Consider the following 6,000-nt stretch of genomic DNA (forward strand, 5'->3'; position numbering starts at 1 on the left):
GAGGTTGAAACGCCTCAATGGCAGTGGGTCCAGAATTCATTGTGATCCAGTGGTCGGCCCCGGTACCACTTTTCTCATATTTCGGAAAACAACTAACTAAAAAAACAAACAACAAGCCTCGGACAAGGACTGACCAAACGATGACAACCAAGGACCGGACAAAGGACATGGTAATTGGAACTTGGAATGTAAGGGGAGCGAATGATGATGTGAAAGAGAGAGAGATTGTCCAGGCGCTTGAGGGTGCGAAAGTGGATGTATGTGGAATAACTGAAACAAAATGGAGAGGAGAAAGTGTGAGAGAATGGGAATATGGATGGGGTATATGTGCAGGAGTAGGTGAGAATGAGAGGGCAAAGGAAGGAGTATGTATAGTTGTGAGTAAAAGGTGGAAGAGGAGCATAGGACAGTATGGATCAGTTGGGTCAAGGATTGTGTGGGTAAAGTTGAAAGTTGGAATAAAAAAGTGGGCGATTGTGTGTGTGTATGCGCCAACGCAAGATCGTGCTAGAAGAGTGAGAGAAGAGTTTTGGACAAATGAAGAAGTGTGCATGGAAAAGTTTGGAAGGAATGAGAGAGTGTTTTTGACTGGTGATATGAATGGTAAAGTTGGGAATGTGAAGGTGGATGGAATAGTTGGTGAGTGGGGTGTGCCTGCTGAGACAGATGAGAATGGGAGTGCGTTAGTGGACATTTGTGCTGGGAGGGTTTGGTGATAGCCAATACCATCTTCAGGCATAAAATGATCCACAGGTATACATGGCGAGTGATGAGAAGGGTGGGTGGTGAACTGAATGAAAGGAAGGCAATGATTGATTATGTGTGTGTGGATGAAAGGATGCGAAGATGTGTAATGGATGCAAGAGTTTTTAGAGGTTGGGGGAGTGGACTTTCTGACCACTACTTGGTGGTGGCCAGAATTAAAATTCAAGTAAGATGGAGGAATAGAAGAAGGGAAAGACGAGAGGAAGGAGTAGTTGCAAGGAGAGTGGAAAGGTTACAAGAAGATGAGAAAAAGGCAGAGTATAAGAGGGAAGTGGAGGAACGATTGGGCAAATATGAATTGGAGCAGATGGGAGATGTGGAAGGTGTGTGTAGGATATTTACAGAAGAAATATGTGCAGCATGTGATGTGGTGTGTGGAAGGAAGAGAAGACGGAGGGGGGTGCAAGGTACAGCGTTGTGGACTGAAGGGGTGAGACAGGCTGTGGCACAAAAGAAGAAAGCATACAATGAATGGATGAGAAATAGAGGCGTGGAAGAAGTTGAGAGGCGGAAGAGAGAGTTATATGTAGAAAGAAAGAGAGAGGTGAAAAGATTAGTAAGAGAGAGTAAGAAGAGAGTGGATGAGGAATTTGGAAGGAATTCGAGTGTAAAGTGGAGGGACTGTAAGAAAATGTTCTGGAGAGAGGTGAAAAGAGTAAGACAGGGTGGAAGTCAAGTTAGCAGGGGAGTGAAAGATAAAAATGGTAGATTACTAGTGGAGAAGGGAGAAAAAGTGAGCAGATGGTGAGAACACTTTAAGGAATTGTTGAACATAGAGGATGGAAGTAATGCGAGTATAAGTGGCTGGGGAATGGCTGGGAGAAGGAGGGAGGTTAGAAGACAGGAAGAAATCAGTAGGATAGAAGTTGTGGAAGCAATGAAGAAAGTTAAATCGGGGAAAGCCCCAGGAATTGATGGAGTGTGTGGTGAAATGCTGAAGCATGGGGGAGAGATGGTAGTAGAATGGATGTGGAAGATGTGCAGATTGGCTTGGGAGGAAGGTAGAGTCCCGGAGGATTGGAAGTCAGGTATAATTATTCCCTTGTACAAAGGAAAAGGGGAAAAAGAAGCGTGTGGTAATCATAGGGGCATTTGTCTTCTTCGTATAATAGGAAAAGTGTATGGTAGGATACTTATTTACAGAGTTAGAGAAAGAACAGAGAAATTAGTTGGAGAAGTACAGGGAGGCTTTAGGAAGGGAAGAGGTTGTGTAGATCAGATACTCATTCTTAGATCTTTAGTGGAAAAGTTTCTAGAGAAGGGAAAGAAGTTGTATGCGGCTTTCATGGATTTGGAGAAAGCATATGACAGGGTGGATAGACAAGGATTGTGGAAAGTGTTAAGAATATATGGAGTAGATGGGAAGTTGTTGAATGCTGTGAAGTGTATGTACGATGGTGCGAAGGCTGCAGTGCGTGTGGATGGTGAACTAAGTGAATTTTTCTCTTTGAAAGTTGGTGTGAAACAGGGATGTGTCATGTCTCCATGGTTGTTCAATCTGTACATGGATGGGGTAATAAAAGAGGTACAAGGTAGGGTAGTGGATGTTGGAGTGGCCCTGGTGAAAGAGGATAGTGTTTGGAAACTCCCTGTACTGTTGTTTGCAGATGATACTGTGTTGTTAAGTGAAGACGAAGGGGAGCTGCAAGGCTTGGTGGATGAGTTTGAGAGAGAGTGTAAGAAACGGAATCTAAAGGTGAATGTAGGGAAGAGTAAAGTGATGGTCTTTGAGAGAGGTGAACTCAGTGAATGTACAGCGAGGTTGGATGGTGAGGAATTGGAAAATGTGAGTACGTTTAAGTACTTGGGTAGTGTGATGAGTAGGGATGGAGGTTTGGAGGGTGAAGTGCTAGAAAGGGTACAACAGGGAAGAAAGGTTGCTGGTTCTTTGAGAGCAGTGATAAGAAACAGGGAAGTGAGCATGGAAGTGAAAAAGTTACTACATGACAGTATTGTGATACCAACTCTAACGTATGGAAGCGAAGCTTGGACGTTGTTGGAAGGACACAAGTCAAGAGTGAGAGAAGTGGAAATGAGTTATTTAAGAGGAGCTTGTGGAGTCACATGGAGAGACAGGCTGACGAATGAGGATATAAAGGAGCGTTGTGGTGTGGATGTGGATGTGATAGGAAACGTTATGAGGAACACAGTGAGGTGGTTTGGCCATGTGGAGAGGATGGAGGGTGAAAGACTGACAAAGAGAGTGTATGTGAGTGAGGTGGAGGGGGGAAGAGGGAGGGGGAGGCCGAGGATGAGATGGAGGGATGGGGTGGAGAGGTATATGAGAGAGGGGGATGTGAGTTGGGAGCAGGGCAGTGAAATGGCGGGGAACAGGGCGACTTGGAGGCGATTTGTTTGTGGCCACCCCAAACGGGATTGAGGCGTCTGGCAATAGATAGATAGATAGATAGATTTTTTCTTACCAAATTGATAAGAAACGTCTGGTGCACCTGACAATGCAATTATTAGCTTCCCAAACCCTTTCTATGCTTTGCAATAAAGCGCGAAAAATTTCGCCTCTCTGTTTGTCTGGTCTCATGTCAGTTTTGTGCCAATCACTCTGAAAAAAAAAAAAAAAAAATCAGAAGGTAAAAATCCATAAACTCTGGAAGCCTGTTGTTCTTCTTCATAATTAGTCAGAGGCCCTGGGCTGGGTGGGGGGTTGAAACCCCTTAATGGTCGTGGGTCCGGAAATCATGGGGACCCAGTGGCTGGCCCAGGCTCCATTTTTTCAAATGTCGAAAACTTTATTTATTTTCTTACCAAAATTTAAAAGAAATGTCTAGCGCATCAGGCAGTGCAATTTTTAGCTTCCTAAACCTAAACTGTGCTTCGCAATGAAGCTCGAAAAATTTCGCCAAATGACTGCCTACACGCCTGTGAAATCTAGGCAGACACAATTGAATCCATCTGGCAATCGCTCTACTGCCTACACATCGGTGAAACCTAAGCAGACGTGACTAGCTCTACAGTATACTGCAAGCACTCTGCCTATGGCAGTTTCATTCTCTTAATTCTCTCGAACGAGAAGAGTATGTTGATAGGATCTTTCAGCACGCAATTTTTTGTTTTTTCTTTTGACATCCAGACACATTGCTAACCCATTCTAAACTGTCTTTTTACATAGAATATATATATATATATATATATATATATATATATATATATATATATATATATATATATATATCTATATATATATATATATATATATATATATATATATATATATATATATATATATATATATATATATATATATATATATATATATATATATATATATATATATATATATATATATATATATATATAATTAGAAATGGTAAATGTTGACGACAAAATGCATAAACATGATGCATTTGCTTGTAAGATACAGTACAGTATACTGTATAGGCTAAGCATGAATTGAAGTTTAGCCTCCTTAGACATTTTTTGGGTGAAGTAATTGTTGAAAATATCTAGATTTTAATTTACTCGAGCCAAGTGAACGTATTATTGCAAACTTTATTGGCTTCCATGGTATGTTGCCTGTTACCCCAGTTAGGAACTGTACAACAATCTATGCTGATTATGTGCACCTTTACTTATGTAGCAGTACAGCCTGTTCCTAAATTTATATTGTAACAGATAAATACAGAGTTATTCACCCCGCCCGCAGTTCATTGCGAAAGGGGTGTATATGATCGTCGGCTTTTATTTATTTATTCATTTGTAAGTGTGTGTGCATCGATTAATTCTTGTACCAATGAATGGACAATCCTCAAACTTTGCACAGGTTTTGGGTACGTGGAACTAAAGAAGCAATTTGACTTTGGTGAAAATCCACCAGGGTTAAGGCCTGGGAATGGAGGGGAGGGATGATGAAGATAGGGAGCAAATTTATTAAAGTGTCATAGGAGGCAAACGGTGAGGTACAAAAATGTTTACTCTTAATCACTAACAGGAAGTTATATATGAGGATTCTGTTGGCAACATTACATTTGACCTTGGGTGACCTTGAAAGGTAAATGTCAAGGTCTCATATTTTGACTGAACCAGTGTAGCCTAACCTGCTGGAAGATGGAGTGAGCATCACTCCAACAACCTTCTGCTCTGCTTCACCAATACCTCTCCAAATTGTTGTGGATGGAAGAGATTTTAACACAGTGAACAGAGAGGGGCTGTGGAAGGTGTTTCACTATGCCTAGTGTGGAAGATAAACTGATGAATACTCTAGAGACCATATACTATTTGACGGTAATAAATCATGCACAAGAATAGGATAACACGTGTACACGGTTTGTCTAGAGTGAGAGAGAGGTATTTGAAGTTGTTGCGATTGTTCGTAATACAGTGCATGCTTTTGGATAAGTTACGGGAGATGTCAAAGCTACTGTTTCAGAGACGGGAAACAAGCTGGTGACGAATGTGGACTATTTAAGATCTGGGAAATCAGAAGTTGATGTGTTGATTGCTTCTAAGGAACAGAATCTCTTGAACCGGTTCAGAGTTTTGTGACTGTTTGTGAACTACCAGGTCAGAAGGTAAAAATGTATAACTGTGTTTGTTAGGAGAGAAAGTGACTTGTAATACAAGATGTTAGTGACTAGGGAGAGACTAGAAATGGTGAAAGAGCTTAACTCTCTGATTAAAATGAATTATTTTGTATTTCGTTCTTGCTGCCTCCACAGACAATTAGATTTTGATTAGTAGAGGTTCTGTCATAGTGAAGAGGTTAATGAAGGCTAGACCTAATCCTAACAGTTCATAATGTCTCTCCACAGCCGAATAAGTTGTCAAGAGGCAGCAAAACTAAAATGATTAAAATAAGAAGTTACCATAACGGAGGGACGTAGTATCGAATTGCAATAACAGAAAAGAGAATAAATTAGCAAATAAATTGGAAATAGGAATGACCAAAGAAAGTAAAGTTTCAGGTACTGTTAAGACTATGATACAGAAGATTGCATTAAGGTGATGTGATCACGTGAACATATAACTGTGAGATCTTGGAATGACATAGGTAACAAAAATCAAATGTGAGGTCGGTTAAAAGGGAATTCCAAAAACTTGTCTGATAAATTACCAATATGCTGGGAATCGAACCAGGGACTCTCAGGGAAGAACCAGGCAGCATACCACTACACCACGACCAGGTTAAATACCTCACGTTGTCACAATCTTGTAACCAACGTCCCTCCGCCCCCACTGTGGGCATCAAGAGGATGAGTTAACCCCCTGGCACTCGGGCAA

This window comes from Coenobita brevimanus, chromosome 65 (assembly GCF_032717465.1).
Source record: "Coenobita brevimanus isolate Jiangsu-jjx chromosome 65, ASM3271746v2, whole genome shotgun sequence".
Lineage (NCBI taxonomy): Eukaryota > Metazoa > Arthropoda > Malacostraca > Decapoda > Coenobitidae > Coenobita > Coenobita brevimanus.